The 19,698-nt window shown below is 31.0% G+C and overlaps 2 long non-coding RNA genes and 1 pseudogene across 2 annotated transcripts; 2 read left to right on the forward strand and 1 right to left on the reverse strand.

Moving 5' to 3' along the window:
* Positions 1-1,593: 1,593 nt before the first annotated feature.
* Positions 1,594-2,423, reverse strand: LOC146944508 (uncharacterized). The gene is made up of 2 exons (XR_015028141.1): positions 1,974-2,423; positions 1,594-1,879 (listed from the first exon to the last, which is right to left on the reverse strand). It is a non-coding gene; the product is annotated as an uncharacterized LOC146944508 (long non-coding RNA).
* Positions 2,424-8,301: 5,878 nt separating this feature from the next.
* On the forward strand, positions 8,302-9,567 carry LOC146944509 (uncharacterized). The gene is made up of 2 exons (XR_015028142.1): positions 8,302-8,695; positions 9,281-9,567. It is a non-coding gene; the product is annotated as an uncharacterized LOC146944509 (long non-coding RNA).
* Positions 9,568-13,318: 3,751 nt separating this feature from the next.
* LOC146944510 (uncharacterized) lies at positions 13,319-19,627 on the forward strand (annotated as a pseudogene).
* Positions 19,628-19,698: the final 71 nt, after the last annotated feature.

The raw sequence follows: 19,698 nt of genomic DNA on the forward strand, positions 1-19,698 counted from the left end.
TTATTATTTCCCTTAAAAAAGTAATTTTTTTATTGCTACTCAGGAGCTACAATTTGCCATCCGAACCATTGCTATAACTGATTAAACTATAAGAACGATACTGCATTTCATGTTATTTGAAATTAGCTATTTGCAAAAGGATTACACTAATATCAAACCAATCCATTTATTTGCAGATTAAAGATCAGTACAATCAAGGCTACATCTAAAGTTGAAGGTGCAATTGCTTTAGTGACTTTGCCATTAACATATGCCAAATAAAAAAACGCCGCAGTTTAGAATGGAAAAAATTTGATACTTAATTAAACTGAAATTGTCTTCATTGAGAAACATAGTATGAAGCGTATAAATAGCAAATTGCTTTAGTGACTTTGTCATTAACTGCATTGAAAAACATCCTTATATATGACAACCATTGATGACTCTCATTCGAATATTCGAAGTTGTAACCGTAACGAAACATATAGTTAGCAGTAGAATTCGACAATGACCTAATTATCTAATATCAGCTTATGAAATATACATTATATATTGCTTGAGGTGCGGTGCCATATCCTTCTTGAAACCACTGCATAGTTCCAGCAATATCATACTGCATCAATTATCTTCACATTCTCTAAATTATGATGATCATAAATTTTTAAGTGTAATTCTTCCTTAGATCTAAAGCTTAAACCTTAAAAACCTCAATTCATTCATCTAAAACAATTTAGCATCAAGACACAGACAAAGTAAGCAGCAATCAGATTACGGTTGAATTGTTTCATCAGTTTTTAAAGGGAAAATTGTCTCCACGTTCATAGTTGACAAAATTGACAGAGAGACTAATAACAATAAAGTCTGATAATTAACCATGCTGAATTTAGCGACTTGCCATTAACAGATGCCAAATCAAAAAAATGCCGCAGTTTAGAATGTAAGAAAAAAAACTCCGTTATGAGAATATAAGACAGTACCACACATAATAATTTCGAGTAGCAGATCCGTAATATATTCCCTCAATGTATAAGTAGCATGAAATTATTTGAAACTCATTCTATCTTCACTTGTAATTGTGAATTCCAAATTAAGATGTAATTTAAACCATTAAAAACTGATAATTAGAAAACTATTGAATTTGTGACTATTATTTCCAATTATCAGAGGACACAACAATAACAGTAAACAAAATAGTGCAGAAAAACTTTTAAGTAAATGTTGTTATAAAGATTTCAAGAAACAAATTCATTAAACAAAACTGTAAAATAATCTCAATAGATATATATGTAACCATTGAAATAAAATATATTCAAGCTATATATTAGTAGTTTGGCGGCCAATCTTTGCATTTCAAGCACACAATATATAAATCAAACAGAAAAGTTAAACCCTTTATGAAATTTTGAAAGAGTGATACAACCAACTTTTCCAACTCTCTCTACTTTGCTCTATTTGACTCTGCTTTCTCCACCAACTTTTCATTATAAAATTCATTTCACATTTAACTAAACATATTTTTTCTTTCAAATTTTCACAGTAGTTTAAGCATGAATCCCAAGCAAACCAATAGGAGACTGAGAAACTACAAACATCGGTCTCAATGACACAAATAGATGAAAATCCTCACAATAAGAACGATGTTTATTGATAGCTCAATTTTTAGCTAGAATACAACCACAGAGAGAGAAAGATTTGCCCATAATACAAAATCCAACATTAAAATCAAAGTAATTATATGGTGCAAAGGCTTTTACAATTAAACAGCTGAATCTCTTGTATGAACAAATATATTGAGATGAACCACTATGCTGCCAATACACATTTCATTCAATACAATCATAGAGATAAATACAGCCACCACATCTGAATCTCATGTAATACAATCAAAGTTCAATTTTATCTGCATGTAGAAAAGCCCTAATTAGAAATTTAAAAAACATGAAGGAAAAAAAAACAACATAAGGGAAATGTGTGAGAGATCATAAGGGATTTACAAAGCGAATGACAGGAGAACCTTGACTATGCTGATGTTGTACACGTCATAGGTGCCGAAAATAATCATGGCAAGAAGGAAGCTTCGATTTTATCATTGTTTTCCTCTCATAAACGATTTGATGTCGGATTTGAAGAAGCAATTGAGAGGGTAAAGATTGAATATGATTTTTGCTGAAAAGTGAAAAATTCAGATTCGAAAACCCATTTTCTCTGTTACAAAGCAAAAGAGATAACTTAAAATCCTTTCAGAAAAAAATATGAACAAAATGAAGCAGAAAAATATCATTTCAAAGAAGAAGATTGAAGGAGTTCAGTGATAGATTAAATAAAAACGTCAAGTTCATGGTTAGAATAAGGATGAAGAGCTACGTATAATTTTTCTTTGGAATTAGCTGCTTTGGAAATAGCTAACCGACTGTTTTAAAAGCAGATTATGTTTTGAATTTCAAAGTGCAAATATCATGGAAGAGCTAACTAATGTGGTGCTAAAACCATGCCTTGATAAATGCATAGGAAGTGGATGGAACGTAAAAATAGGGAGACAAATTTTGAATTTCAAATTGAACATATAGATGGTGGGAAATTTTTTAGGGTTTAGAGGATTAGCAATTAATGCAATAGAATTAGAGGGAAAAATTAGGTTAAGTGATGGCAAGACCTAATAAGCTTTAAGAGTAAGTGATTCTATACAAAAATATTACTAGCACGTATACCCCTCCAAAAAAAAGTACTAATTGAAAAAGAAACTTTTTCTTAGGGAAGTAGAAAAAGAAACTTGTTAGCTCAATTGATAAAAGGCTTAAACACACTTTTGGTCCCATAACTTTGCATTAGTTGTGACTTTGACTCCCTATTAAAAAAAAGGCTAAAGTGCAACTTTGGCCCCCTATCTTTCAAAAAGTTGCGATTTTGGCCCCCTAAGTATGAAAACTACAATTTTGGCCCCCTATATTTTAGTCCATTTGCATATTTGGTCCTTTTCGTCAATTTTGACCAAGTCAACGCTTATTTGGCAGCCACATGTGTAATTAACAATTTAAAAAAAATAAAAATGCAACATTTTAAATTGTTGAATTAAAAAAAAAAAAAAAAAAAGGAAATGAAGAAGGAGAGGCACGTGAGAGGTTCATCAATCCCAGCAACACCTTTAATCTCCTTCATCTTCTCTTTCATTTTCTTAACCAACACCAGAAAATCCATAAAATACAACTTCATCTTTTTCTCAACCAACACCAGAAAATCCAGAAAATACAACATGAATCTTTTCAACAACAACAACAATCTCATCAACAACAATAACAATCGAGATTTTGAGAAGAGAGAGTGAAAAAGAAAGATCTGGACAACATTTTCAATTTCATTTCATCTTCTTCAACACAAGCACGGCAGAGAGAAATGCTTCTGCCATTAAAGTTGTTTCAAGAAAATCTTTATGGATCTTTTTCACAACAACAACGCTATTTTTCATCATGTCATGTCTCTTTGTTCTCCTTTCCACACGCTCAGATTCAACACCAGCAACCATCTCACAGCTTCTTTCCACCACCTCCAACGAAGGTTCAGATTCCGTAACATCTCAATCACAAAACTTTGAATCCTTCTTCAGATAAAGCAATCCTCGTAAACACCGAAACAACCGAAACAACCATCGTATAAAACAACGACACAAGAGCAATAAAACGAAAGGTGTTTTGAAAATTTTCATGTATGATTTACCTCCCAAGTTTCAAATCTCATCAATGAAAGTAGCATATTCACACTCTTCGACACCGACGACGACGGAAAGATCGCACCATCGAAGCTTGGAATCCTGTTGCTTTCTCTCGGCGGTAACCCGACCCAAGCCCAACTCAAATCCATCGTCGCCGAATGTTCTCCTTTCGATTTCTCTCAAAGTTCTCGATAAAGATGCTACTGGATTTGTCTCTGTGAATGAGCTTCGTCATATTTTGACGAGTATTGGTGAGAAGCTTGAGCCTGCTGAGTTTGATGAACGTATTAAAGAAGTTGATGTTGGGTCTGATGGGAAGATCCGTTATGAAGATTCATCGCAAGAATGGTTGCCAAGTGATGAATGCAATTGTTTAGTTATTTTCTCTGTTTAATTTGTGATGTAGTTGTGTTTGTTTATGAAGATAAGGAGGAGGTTGATGAAGAAGGAGGTTGAGGAACCTCTCACGTGCCTTTCCTTCTTCATTTCCTTTTTATTTTATTTTTTCATTTTTTTAATTCAACAATTTAAAATGTTGCATTTTTATTTTTTTTAAATTGTTAATTATACACATGGCTGCCAAATAAGCGTTGACTTGGTCAAAATTGACCAAAATGACCAAATATGCAAAGGGGCTAAAAGATAGGGGGCCAAAATTGTAGTTTTCATACTTAGGGGGCCAAAATTGCAACTTTTTGAAAGATAGGGGGCCAAAGTTGCACTTTAGCCTAAAAAAAAACACATTCCAGCCCCCTATATTTTCCCCTTTTGCAATTTTCAATTTTAATCATTCAAAATCAACTATCCAAGACAGTAAAAACAAGTGGGGTGTTTTTTTTTGAAGGAACAAGTGGGGTGTTTTGTTGAGCAAGTTTCATAATTGGGTGTAGTGAAAGTCATTTCAAAATTGTGACTCAATAGCATTTTTACAATCATGTTGAAGTTGTGAATCGTGGGAAGATGGTTATTCTATATAACCAAGATTATACAGACGGGGACACGGTGAGATTTTTAAAATTAAGAGGAAATGGTGTTAACCTATTTGGGGTTGGCCTAGTGGTTGACTTGGGATCTTGGAGTTTGCTCCTCCAGAGGTCTCAGGTTCGATTCCCTCTGGTGCCAATTTCGGTGGGCTAAGTCCATACAGAGCTTGCTCTGGCTTTAAACGGGGCCCCCGCAAGTGGGCGGTGGGATTGGTCCCCTCGGATTAGTCGATCCTTGGATCGGATACCGAGTTTTCAAAAAAAAAAAAAAAAAGAGGAAATGGTGTTATTGTTTAAGAAGGATTTGTATGTAACAGTCTTCAAATTTTTTACTTAACATTAGATGTGGCGGCATTTTTAAAATTAAGCAGAAATTGTGCCAATGTTTAAGACGAACTTTGTTTGTAAACTGCTTCAACATTGTTACTCTTAGGGGAAATTACACTCACCTCCCCCGAGGTTTTCTTAAACAACACTAACACCCTTTCTAGTTTTCAACTAAACACAAACCTCCCTTAAATTTTATTTAAAGTGACATATATCTCCCTTATAATTAACACTGTTATATCACCATTAGTTATATTTTACTGAACACAGCTTCCACTTTATTCACCTTCACACAACCATTGTCTCTCTCCAATGATTCTCTTCCACCGTTTATGATTTGTGAAATATTGAACTTATACACATTAAATTATTTGGAAAGAGGAGCAACACTAGAATTTAGCTCAACAACACTTTGTTACCTCCTGATCGGAATCACCTTGTTACCTTATATGAATCTTTATTAATTGATCCAAGAATAGCAAAAGATCAGTAGTCCCTAAAAAGTGGAACAAAAATTGTGCACCTTATCTACACATGCTCACTGTTAAGCCAATAACCTGAAGCTCCAATTGAAGATACAACAATTAAGAAAAGACACAATGAGACTCACTTGATTCACATATTGGATTTGACATATGAGGATAAAGTTTATTGACAATAAAGGTTCAAACTTTCAAGTTGTTAATAAAAAATCTGCCCAAGAATTTGATAAGGGACATGAGAATGAAATAGAAGAATTAAATATTTTACAATTGCAAACGGTGGAAAGAATGAAAGAGTTCGTTGGAGAGAGACAATGGTTGTGTGAAGATGAGAGAAAGGGGAAGGTGTTTAGTAACATATAATTAACGGTGTTCTAACGGTGTTAATTATAAGGGAGATATATGTCACTTTTAATAAAATTTAAGGGAGGTTTGTGTTTAGTTGAAAACTAGAGGGGATGTTAGTGTTGTTTAAGAAAACCTTATGCTGGGTTCAGCGGCGAAGCTCGCGAAAAATTTATGCAGGGGCTAACTATAAAGAAGAATTTTTTTGAAAACAGACGTATTAAATTTAAGGATAAAATATATTTTTAGTCCCATAAATTATAATTTTTTAGGTTTAGTCCTTAAAAAAATTATTCAATTTTTTCTCAGTTTTTTAAAATTTTACAAAAAAAGTGTTTTTAGTCTTGAATTTAATCTCTAACAAAAAATTAAGGACTAAAATTAACAAATCTTAGATACTTAACATAAAAATCACTATTTTAAAACGTTGGGCAAAATGCATTTGAAGAACCCAATTTCATCAACTGTCTGTTTAATAATAGATTAATAATGTCTTTTCAAATATAAATAAATAAGTTATTTGCAAGAAACTCATTGTCCATTTAATTTGTCTATGACTATTGTCTTGATAATTTTTATTGTTGAAAAAGGTTTCTCTATTGTTGTTATTGAGACCGAAAGTATCAAACCAATACAAATACTCTCTTCGTCCCTATATCTAAGCACCCATTTGATTTTATTTTTGTCCCTGAATGTAAACTCCTTTTCAAATTACTAGATGCATTTATTACTTTTTTCCTAAACATACCCCTAATTAATACCACTAACTTGTCTTGATATATGAATAGTCAAATTTAATACACATACAAACAAAGGTCAAATTGGTAATATTAATACACAAAACAGACACATTAATCACACTGACAACTTTTCTTAAGAAATGTGAAAAAAACAAAGGAGGGTTACATTAACGGACGGAGGGAGTAAATCTATCAATTTTGTAGTAGTTTTTTTACTTTATTATTTATGCTAACTTTTGCAACTAAACTTGTTTGGGGTAGCTCAATATTTATTATTTGGGGTAGTCGGATATAAATACATACCGACTAATTCAAGAATAATATTTTTTTTGGGGTAGCCAAGGCTACCCCTCCCATATGAAGGGCTACGCCCCTGGCTGGGTTCCCTTACTCTTATTTCTTTTTAAGAGAACATTGTTACTCTTATGTTGGGTTCATGATCAACATGGTTAAACACATCTGATATTATATATTTTATAGTGCAATCAAATGATTGATCGTTTGATATTTTATCAATTTAGGTTATTCTCATAATCATATGCTCCGCTCACGTACTCCTTCACACGCATCGCCAAAAATATTCTCCTTGATTTCAGAACCACATTCCTATTCGCGACATCTTCATCATTTCCTTGTCTATATTTACTGTTACATATTTTTTTGGAAACAAAATAATGGAAACGTTTTTTTACAACAAAGGAGAACAATGCTAGTGTTTTGTTGGAGTGGTCTAGATTATATATGTATTTATTACACTTACTTGGTTTATTTGCATTGTTATAATGCTTAGACCATTTCAAAGAATGTCATTAAATAAGAGTGAGGGTATGAGTCCTATTGCACTTTCTTTTTTTTAAGCAAAATATGGGATGCAGAGGGGTCTCCTACTGCAGTACCTTAAATATATTAAACGAAAGGAAAAAGTACAAAAAAGAGGGGGGACAAAACCAATACTCTCCATAAGAGCAAAAAGGAACCAAAATAAAAAGAAAGCAAAGAAAGCAAACTAGTGAGAGTGCTATTGCACTTGTTAGGTTAGGGAACACATCAAATTGGCAAAGATCGGAGTTGTGATGGAGGATGAGGTTGAATTTGTGACTCAAGATTGGGCTAAGTAGAATTGTCAAAACGGGCGGCTCGGCCCTAACGAGCTTCGGGCTTTTATCGGGCCAGGGCCGAAAAGGTCAGTTGAAAAACGGGCTTGAAATATATTACCCGAGCCCGGCCCTACACAAGTCGCGGGCTAAACGAGCAGGCCTGTATTAAAAATTACATTTTTTTAAATAATATTTTTAAATAATGCCTAGCCGTAACAGGTACCGGGCTTTTTAGGGCCGGGCTAAAAAACCCTATTAAAATTCGGGCTCAATATTTAAAGCCCAAGCCCTATAATTAATCGGGCTAAACGGATCGGTCCGTTTTGACAGCTCCAAGGGCTAAGGGATAAAAATATGATTCAGAGTTTAAATTAATCCTAATAAGAGAAAAAATATTAACATAACAATTAATATTTTTGCTAAAAATGTGGTGGTTGAAAGATAAAAATGTTACTTTTGTTTATGACACTCAGTTGTGGTGGTCGAGCCTCCTAAGATGTTTGTGCATCGACTAGCACTGTTGATATTATTGTGACGGATTGATTGTACTTTTGAATTTTGATAGTCTCTTTGGTACACTTTGTGCTAAGGAGATTGCTTTGTTAATAATATCTCTATTATATATATTTGCGCTATTTTTTTTAAAGTACACGTGGCAACCTATTAGTGAGAGACTCATTTAATGTTTTTCTCATGTACACAAGACAGAATATCTCTCATCAAAGAATATTTCTTCTTATTTTTTTGTGATTAAAAACGTAAATGGTGACTGAAAAATGAATGGTTTAATGGCGTGTAAATGCTATTAATTAACTTTCATTGCATTTTTTAATTTGTTTCATAGTTAAACATGAAAAAATGAACATATTTTTTATCTTCTTCATTTCCATATGTTCCTTCCAAGCTTTAACACCATTCTTTTTTTCTCTTCAGGTTGTTAGGGAGCATATTTTAAATCACGATCATATTTTCAATCACAAAAATATGATATAGTAAAAATCAATTAGATGAAAATCATAGTCTCAAGTGTAACAAGGTAAGTGGATTCAAATATTTTATTTTCTTAGATTATTGACGGTGTCAACGTGTTAGTATTGGTTTGAAGCCCGTGTTTGTGTAAATGTTCATTGATGCGTGTTGATCGTTCTTGCATTAGTATTTGTGTACAGAAAGTTTTAACCACTATTTAATAGAGATTTGTTTATAATTTCCTATAAATATTACATCAACCATAACCATTCCTCACATCATTTCAATATTCAGTTAAAGAATACAAAATTATTTCAAAACAATCATGTTTGTTCATTTATAATTTGTATCCATTTTTTTATAAAAAATATTTGTATTATTTTTCTTCATAGTGCTTATAAATAGTGTCTCATCCTTATTCTCTAAATATCACATATTTGTTTCTGGTTCTTGACTACTCTCAGATTGCAATTTATTTAAACCCATTATTTTATTTTTTTAATCCTCTTTCTATCTCTATATTTTTATAGTCTTTTTGCCAAAAAAAATTGATCAACTTTTCTTCTTTAGCAACAGTTGAAATATATGGGTTGCTCTTCGACCAATTGTTCTTTGGTTTTGACTAGATTTTATTAATTTCTTATTTTTCCAGTTATGTGGATTCAATCAAAGATGAAGTGCAAGGCTGCAATAACTGAAGTTTGACTACATGGATTTGTAGAGTTCCTCTCAACAATAGAAAGGATCTGTAGAGTTGAATATTTTACAAAACTAATAAAAGTTGTAAAAAAAAAAATTACATTGAGTTGTATATTTTAATCAAGCTTTATATTTTTAGAGTTGTATATATTAAAAATTTGATTAAAGTGTCTGATGTTATATGAATTTTAAGTAGTTTTATCTGCATTGAGATTGTAAAAATGCTAGCAGTAATATTGACGAGTTATGATTGTTCGAATATAAACCAATCTTTATTATAAACATTTGCCTTCCTTTAAATCAAGAGTACATGTGACATCTTCACATTCTTCATCTCATTTAATGTTTTTTTATCATCCAATCAAATTGAATCATGACTCATTTCTCGTGACGCATAATCACGACATCTAACTCTAAATGAATATTCCAGTTAATGTAATTAATGGCTTCCTTTTGCAACTAATTACTAACATTTATCATTACAAAATCATTAATTTATTTTTTAATGATATTACATTTAATGATGTTCTTATTTTATCAATTCAATATATTAAAGATATCACTTTTCAACTATGATAATGAATAAAATATTATATCTTTCATTTGTAAATAATATTCAAGATAGTTTTTCGTATTTAAAATAGCAAATTATAGATATTTTAAGCATATTTTTTAACAAGCTTTTTAGGCTAAAATTTATTAAGAAAAAAATGACAAATAAAAAACTAATGGACATAAACCTAGCCAAATAAACAATTATGGACATAAACCGAATTCAAAGAAAGAGACAACATAATTTTTTCCATTAATTTCAGTGATTGTCTTTGTCCCAATTATCTTTACTGTCACCTTAAATTTCATTTAAAGATATTATGACATTTAATATCATAACTAATTATAGCTTACATATTTTTTGTTTTGCATCATGAGAATTGATATAAAATTTGGGCGGTATTTTTTCATGTGATTTGAAAAATTTATGTGCGAAAATTAAAGTTTTTTCTCTCTATAAAATTAAAAAAATTAAAAAATATTGATAGCATCAAAACTAAGCACAAGATATGCAAATAAGAGATAAAAAAACAAATATATTAAATGTACCAACATTTTTTTTTAAGGATAACATGTACCAACATAGCAGCTATAATTTAATAAGGGAGCAAAAATTAATAGAATCGATGTCTATGTTCCACATAAGAAACATCATTCAAAGCAAGGCTTTTTTGTTTTTCTCTATAAGGAATAGTTTGGTGGTGTATAAAAAGCATTGATTAAGTTCATATTATTTCTTTCCATAAAAAAGTTCATATTATTTGTAGAAGCAAGAAAATAAAAAACAAGGGTGATAAGAAGGGTCAAAGAAAAAAGTTTTTTTTTTATTTATATATAAGGAATGATTGAATTAATGTTACATAAAAACATTATTTAAGTTCATATTATTTATTGAAAAAAAATAAAAACATTTGTGATGAGAAAAAAATAAATTACTCATACTTTTTTTATCTACTCATATGTTTTTTAAAAACAACTTAATACTTTTTTTTCATTTTCACATGATGTAATTTTTTTTATAAAATATATTATTAATTAATTTTGCAGCAAATTTTGGATCCATACGTTAATGTAGTGATTTTCTTGAATTTTTTCTATAGATGTTGATTCTAATTTCACCATTCTTCACACAATTCTGATATTGAACCAAAGAATTCAAAATTATTTTCCATTTTATTGTATTTATGAGTTTTCAACAATACTCACTATTTGTAAAAAAAAAAAAAACTTACTACTCTCATTTTTTCAGTGGGCCCAAAACCATTAATCTTAGAGTTTCGTTGTTCGTCTTTTGTTTGTTTTTGATGTATCAAACTGTAAGAGCATCCCTAATGGAGACCCCCAATTTTGAGGTTTTAAACGAGTCTCCCATGTACATATCATTCATTTATAATTTTTTAATAAAAGTACACAATAAGTACTCCAATGGGGATCCTATGACAAAAAGTCTAAATGGTTTCCAGCAATAACTCTTCATCATTTACATTTCAACACTAACATATTATTTTAATAAAAAGTATTGTCGGGTCCAATTAAGAATTGGGGGTCTTAAGTGAGACTCTCGGTATTAGAAGACCCTCAAAAAAATTTCCCCATGGGATACCTATTAGTTACCAGATCTTAAATGGTGAGGACCTCATCGTTGGCGATGCTCTAAGCATCTATTTTTACTAGACATCTATTGTCACTGTGTATTCGTTAGTACACATGTTTCTCTTCATTTTCAGTTATTGAAGTGTCAAACAAGCACATAATACGAAATAGTACGAAAAACATTGGGAAGAAGAATATAATAAATAGTACGAAAAATATTGGGAGGAAGAGATAAATAGAGATAGAAAATTAAATGTGGTGTTGAATGAGTATTTGAAAATAATTGGTGTTCAAATATAAGAGTTGTTAATGATATAATTTAATTCATTAAATCAAGATAAAATGAAAGGTGTGAATCTTGGTGGGTTGGTAGTGGTTTCAAAGAGGGATGTTTTTTTATTTTTTTATGAGAAGAGAGAAAGTAAATTAGAAAAAGAAATAAGATGAAAAAGGAATTTGAACATAGAGAAATAATATGGGAAAATAATAACTTGATGTTAGTGTTATGGGTTTGTTGAAGGAGTTGAAGATTAGTCGGTAACTATACTACCAAAATATTACACTTATTAAAAAAATTCCATATCAATTTTAAATGTATAATAAACATGTATTTTGTTAACTTTTTTTTTTTTAGCAAATGTATTTTGTTAACTTAGTATAACACATCTACGTTTTCCTTTTGTGAGATCTTGCAAAAGACCAAGGGTGAAGATTTTTTTAATAAATGAATAGAATGTAAAGCATAAAAGAGAAAGGCATGACGTCTCAACTAGATTGGAACTTGATAACTAACTTTCTTCTTTGCCCATACTCTAAAAAAGGCGAAGAAATTTGAAATAATAGATGTTAAAAAAAATATTGTCTTGATAAAAAAAATTGCACGAAAGTGAATGAAATCAAAAATATAAAATTTAAGATAAAAAAAAGTTAAACGAATATTATCCAAAAAATAACAAAATAAATCATTATAATGTTGGCAATTCTCATGGAGCTTACATTGGGTTGTATCATCGTATTAGACTATATGTGAAACCACACAAGTGAAATTAATATTACATCTTCTTTCAAAATATCTAGGCACATATATATGAGTCATCTCACATATATGTTATTCAACATCTACTATTCCATCAATTCTAGAACATTAACTCATACTTGACATATTAACACCTATCCCCCAAGTGTGCGGCTCTCTATGTCCGTAATTATATGACATAGTCAAATAAGGTCAAACGGAGGCACAACAGATAAAAAAGTGGGTTGGTGGTGATTTAATGATGAGATATTTATGTTCCTTTCTTTCATGAGAAAAGAGAAAGAAAATTAGAAAATGAAAGATGATGCAAAAGAAATTTGAGATTGAGATAAATGACACCGGTAAAAAAAAATGTGTGTTTTGTCCCTGAGGTTATAAAGAATAAAGTGAGTCAAATGAGTTGGAGAATTTTGAGTAATTCACTTCCCAAAAATTAGACTTAATAAAAAAAACACAATAACATTTAAGAAATTCTAATAATTAGGCACATATTCTGTTAATTCAGCATAATACATTTGAGTTTTTCTATGGTTAAATCTCACCAAAGACACAAAGTGAAGAAATTCGAAATAATAGGGATTAATAAAAAAAATTGCATAAAAATGAAAAACAAAAAAATTTAAATTTAATATAAAATTAAACATATACTCTTACATTGGTCATCTCATTTATGTGTCTCAACATCTACTATTGTATCTAATGTGGAACTTTAAATCACAATTGACATTTTAACATATCTTCCTTAAGTGTGAGACTGTCTGCGTCTCTGATCTGATAACATAACCAAATAAGGTCAGAAGGAGGCGTAACATGGTTAAACAGGTGGATTGATGGTGATTTCATGGAGAGGGGTTTATAATTCTAACTTTCACGAAAAGAGATAAATGAAATTAGAAAAAGAAAGAATATGAAAAAGTAAGTTGAAAATCAGAGAAATGATAGGAAAAAAATAGTGAGTGTTTCATCCGTGGAAGTATTGAAAATAGATCGAGTTATTGGTAATTTTATGGTTTAGTTGCAGGAGTTTGAGATTTACGAGTGATTATTCTACCCAAAAATAAATAAACTCAATAAGAAAATGTCACATAATTTTAAAATATCACTTTATCAGCTCAGCAAAACACATGCATTTTTTTCATTGTTAGATCTCACAAAAAGCGAAAGTGAATGTATTTTAAATAATATTGAATGACTTCCAATAACGTATATTTAATATAAAAAAAATTAAGCAAACGAAATCCAAAAACTAACAAAAATTCATCACGATGTCCAGAGTTCTTAGAGTGCCTACAATGAGTTTAATGATCACATTTGACCAAGAGACACCCCACACGTGAAATTCACACCACATCTAAACTCAAAACCTTAAGATTTTGCGTATATTAGTGTTCTCACTTATATGTTGCTCAATATCTACTCTTTCATATAATGGAGAAGTTTAAATCAAACATGACACATTAACGTCTTTCCCTCAAGTGTGAGACTATTTGTATTTATGATATGATGAGATAATCAAATAAGCATAAAGGCACAACAAGGTAAAAAAAAATATGGTTGGTGGTGGTTTAATAGAGGGGTGTCTTTTTTCCTTTTTTTTAATAGAAAAGAGAAAGTAAATTAGAAAAAGAAATAAGATGTAAAAAGAATTTGTGCACGAGATAAATGATTTGTTGGTAATTTTATGAATTTGTTGAAGGAGTTGGAAATTATTGGGTAATTATGCTACCATAATAAGCATGTATTTTATTAACATAGCAGAACACGTCTACATTTTTTCATTGTCAAATCGCACCAAAAACCAGAAGTGAAGGAATTTAATACAATAGTGGTTGAATAAAAAATTGCTTGAAAGTGAATGACATCCCAAAACCAAAATTTAAGATAAAAAAAAATTAAACAAATGACACCAAAAGCTAACAAAACAAATCATCATAATGTTGAGACTTTCGTGGGAACCTTTATTCGGTTGTATCATAACATTAGGTTAAAAGCAAGCACACAAGTAAGATTGACATCGCAACTTCACCCAAAATCTTAAGACATTAGATATACGAGTCATCTCACTTATATGTTTCTCAACATCTACTATTGCATTCAATGTGTTATTTTAACTCACACATGACACATTAGCATCTCTCCATTAAGTATGAGACTCTCTGTGTCTGCGATCCACCACCACGAACCACTTTCGCTCCCCAAAAATGTTGAAACGAATATGATATCACCATTGGGACTTATGGCGAGCCAACACTTGTGTGAATCAACACAATGTAGAAAAAGCAATCACACAAGTGAAAATGATGTTACATCTTCATCCAAAATTTTAAGACTTAAGTATATGATTTATTTTTCACTTATATGTTCTTCAACCTCCAATATTTTATACAATGTTGAGATTCAACTGACACTTGATGCATCACAATATTCTCTATATTGAGGAAGACGAAATTCTAGCCCGTGCTTGGCACGGGTGTCCATACTAGTATAATCCATTTTTGCTTGTTCAAAAAACATAACAATTAATATACTAGCATAATAATATTTATCATTAAAAAAGTGTGTTAGTGTTTGACAAAATATTGTGCAAGGATTTAATTTATATAGAAGACTTGCTTGTGTAAAATAAATAGACATGCATCAAGTCATATGTCATCATTATCTCCTAATTTTACTATATTAACCCTAATTTTTCTCCTTAATTTTACTAAACAAATAAACAAATCCTCCTATTCTTATCCATAACAAAAAAAAAAAAGACAGCAGATCACTCCTATTATTTCCTTTTATTAAAAAACAAAACAAAATCATTTCCAAACTAATTATCCTATTTTTATTGAAAAATAATTTCCCTCCAACCTAAACTAATTATTCTATTTTTATGGAAAACAAAACAAAATCGTTTCCAAACTAATTATCCTATTTTTATTGAAAACAAAACAAAATCGTTTCCAAACTAATAATCCTATTTTTATTGAAAACAAAACAAAATCGTTTCCATCGTTTCCTTTCTCTTACTCTCAAACGTAATCACTCATGCTTATCAAAACAGTACTTTCCTACCTCCATTGCCTTTTATTGTAAACCAAATCATTTGTCATATTCATTATGGAAAGGAAAAAACTGATTATTTCCTTCTGATGCAATCCTCTCCTACTTAATAAAATTTCCTATTTTTTATGGAAAGCATAAAACATATCGTTTCCTTTCCATCAAACCCTACTCAGAGGTTTTTGTCCCTTTTAAATAAGCATCTTCCTTTTTATTTTCTTTTTTTGAAAAACACCAAACAAAAATGTCTAGCATATATGTTAGCTATTTCTGGAGGAAGGAAGAACCTGTAGATGTGTGTGCGTGTTCTCACATTTGGTTAATTCTGTATAAGTAAGTTCTAACTAACATCATTTTCATGAACATGTTGATGGTGGATGCAAAGGTTTGTGCAATTTTTCAATGTTATTTTTTAAATTAACCTGTTACAAGCATATATTTCATAACACCAGAAAGACATCACTGATTATATTGTTGCCATTCACTTTTTATTGCTTATGCATGATTGAATGAATAATTGAATTGAATATGACATAAGTTAGTTAGATTAGGTTATCTTTCTGAAAACAAACAAATCACAGTAGTATAAAGCCACAGAGATGGGTTGCTTTTTATTTGTTTCCATAAATAGATTGGGTTATCTTTTTTTTTAGGGGCTATTAGGTTATCTTTTAAAATAAATTATAGCAATGTTGAATATGATGAATATGACAGATGAATATTGGGACGATGCCATAGATTATGTTGAAAGCTTAGTTCCAATATTTTGAAAGTAAGATACGTGTTTTAATTTATGTTCATCTGTATATGTTGTTTTATAAGAATCGATTGTGTGAATATTCTATTGCATTATTGATTAGGCTAATTTAATTATATACAACGTGTGGCTTATATTCAAATTTTTACCAGTTAGGTCAATGGTTGAAGAAGGGGGTACATATCAACTTGACAATGCAATCGTCGGTTTTAATGAAGGTCCATATAAGCTAACTTCGCACAAATACAAACTTAATATGATGCACAACTAAAGTTTTACCAAGAAGGACTCGCCTAATCTCCCTATCAATGTTTTTGAGTTCATGTCATTCAATGAAATTCTCTCTTCAAATGTCGAGGACACATCTGCTGGTAAGACTTCAATTATGAATGGGTGATGTACATTAGTTATAACTCTCTACACTCCTTGAGAAAATTCTTACTATTGTTTTTAATTTCTGAATGTGTAATATCAGATGTTATTGGTTATGTAATTGAAAGTAGGTCACGTAAGGGAAACTGAAAAGGAGGGCAGGAAGAGCAAAGTGATTGATCTCACTTTACAACATCTCGAGTAAGATTTGTCTTTTCATTTGTGGCTCATTCATGTAATATAATTTTGATAAACCTTATGTGGATGAATTTCTTATTACCTAATATTTGATTGTAGAAACAACCGTTTGCATTGCTCTCTTTGGGGTGAACATGCTGACAAAATTGTGAGCTCTTTTGGTAACCACGACAACTCTTTGCATGTTGTATTGATATTGCAGTTTCTCAAGACACACAAATATTTAGGTATTTCATGGTTTTTAGTTTCTACTTTCTACTAATATCCACCCATGAAATAGGAAAATATTGTTCACTTGATGTTCACTTTGTTAAAACTAGGTGCAATGGGAATTGCTAATGCGTTTTTTGGGACTAAGCTGATACTTAATGGAGATTTACTTGATGTTGCTGCTTACATGACAGGGTAAGCATTTCCGTTCTTGTATGCTTTGGAATAAAGACATATAATAGTGAATACAGATAGAAAGAGATATGTGAAATAGTCAATGCCTGCTTATAGTGAATGCCTGCTTAATTATAGTTCGTTGTTTGTATAAACAATGCCTGCTTATAGTCAACTTCCATTCAACTAAGAGAAAAAAATATATAATCTAATAGTAATATATGTTCGGTTTAATTTAGTTGCAGTATAAAACTGTAACCAATGGATCAAATAGTATACTTTTAATACTTCACGTTTTTGTAATTTTTTTTTAAATAAAGACGTTAACATTTTATTTGAATATTCTCTTTGATGTGCAATAAAGATTTAATTACTTATTGACATGCTTTTAAGAAAATATCTTTATAATATTATCAATCAATCGTTGAACATATACTCCACGCCTGTATAGTTTTCATGACCAATTCATTCATTATAATAAACCACAAATCCTTTCTCTTGAAACTTATGTGTTAGTACTTTTATTTTTCTACAACTTAGTGACTTATGAATTTATTCTTATATGGATAAATGCATGGTCTATATATGACGCTTATTTATGCAAAGAATTTTCTACTAACATCTTGCACTTTTTCAACAGGGAGTTGGAGCCAGTGATTATCCTACTGATTTTAATGTGCTTATTGACAAGCAAGTTCTTTTAAAAGTTGAGGTTGGTGAAGGAAATGTCGTAAAGAAGTATAGGAATTATGCAGTTAAGAAGGCATATGATGATGTTGGTGTCATCGAACAATTCATGTCTTTGGAGGTAGTTCATATCTAATATTACAATCTTATAATTTTTTTGGATTAATGCACATAAGGAAATCATCATATGACTAATTGGTTCTTTTGTTGATGTATGTGTGATAGAAACCCAACGATGGATCTGTCGACGAGCTTAGTGTGGATGGAGTTGCAGCAAACAATTATAATGTCCAGATGGTACTTAATTGATTAGTTATATATAATCTACGACTACTGATGAAATGCATGAAAATTTAATCTGTAACAAATTTAAACAATTTTTTTTACGCAAATGTCTATAGGATGTATCGGAGGCTGAGGACTCATGCAGCAATACCTGGGTGATTGACACACCAAACAGCAAAACAGGTGCTAAGAGGTCCTCTGATAGCATTGACTCTGTGGCTGTTGAACATGGTCAAGCTGGTCAGGCATCGGTAACAAAACCTAATAGTGCTGTTCGTGTCAAGATTGAGCCTAAAGACACTAAAGCTGTTTAACTTGCTTGAATGCTGGAACTATCTGTTGTGTTATCTACTTTCCTCAATCTGCAAGAATCAGACATTTAAGATTCCGTATTTTTCCTTTCTTTTTTTTAGAATTTGGTCTTTAATTTTCATCGTATTGCTGTGTTGGCTGTACTTGCTTAGCTCTGGAAACTTTTTACAATACACCTAAATAAAATTTTGGTTCAAGCATGAAGTGGTTTAATCCAACCTTCAACTCTCAATTCTTCAGAATATTCTTTAGCATACATTTGTGATATTTTTCCACAAACAACTGGGGAAATCAATGATGTCGACATATTCGTTGATATCCCGTCCGACTTGCTTATTCCAAGTTCATGTAATCCTATTGCATCAATTGTTGAAAGCACTTACCCAAATTTGTTAGGAAACATTGGTAAAACAGATTATTTTCAAAGTAGAGCAATATTAGCACCAAAGAATACAATTGTTGATCAGGTTAATGATTATGTGTTAGACTTGATTCTTGGTGAAGAAAAAATTTATTTGAGTTATGATACATCTTATCATGAAAACCTAGACGGTGACGCAGTAGACGACATCCACATGCCTGAATTTCTCAACACCATTGTTGCGTCCGGATTTCCAAATCATAGGTTGCGATTAAAAGTAGGAGTACCTGTGATGTTACTGAGGAACATAGATCAAAATTTGGGCTTATGTAACGGTACAAGATTGATTATTACAAAGATGGGTAAATTTGCGCTCGAGACAGAGGTAATATCTGGATCTAATATAGGTGAAAATGTGTTTATTCCAAGGTTATCGCTAACACCGTCTGAAAATATAATTCCTTTCAAATTTAAACGAAGACAACTTCTGTTATCTGTCTCATTTGCAATGACTATTAACAAGAGTCAGGGTCAGTCGTTGAGACATGTTGGTGTCTATCTACCATCTCCTGTTTTTTCACATGAACAATTGTACGTCGCAATATCAAGGGTTACTTCAAGGGATGGTTTAAAGATATTGATCAATGACGAGGACGACGAAGATACTCATGTGACATCAAATGTGGTCTACAGAGAAGTTTTCCGTAATGTGTAGGACTTTATTTTGTAGTATTGTTTTTATTGCATATTGGTACTATTTATATGTCGACAGACATTGAATTTTCT

Source organism: Medicago sativa, chromosome 2 (genome assembly GCF_051527215.1).
Source record: "Medicago sativa cultivar Bolivia chromosome 2, Bolivia_mono, whole genome shotgun sequence".
In the NCBI taxonomy this organism is placed as follows: Eukaryota; Viridiplantae; Streptophyta; class Magnoliopsida; order Fabales; family Fabaceae; genus Medicago; species Medicago sativa.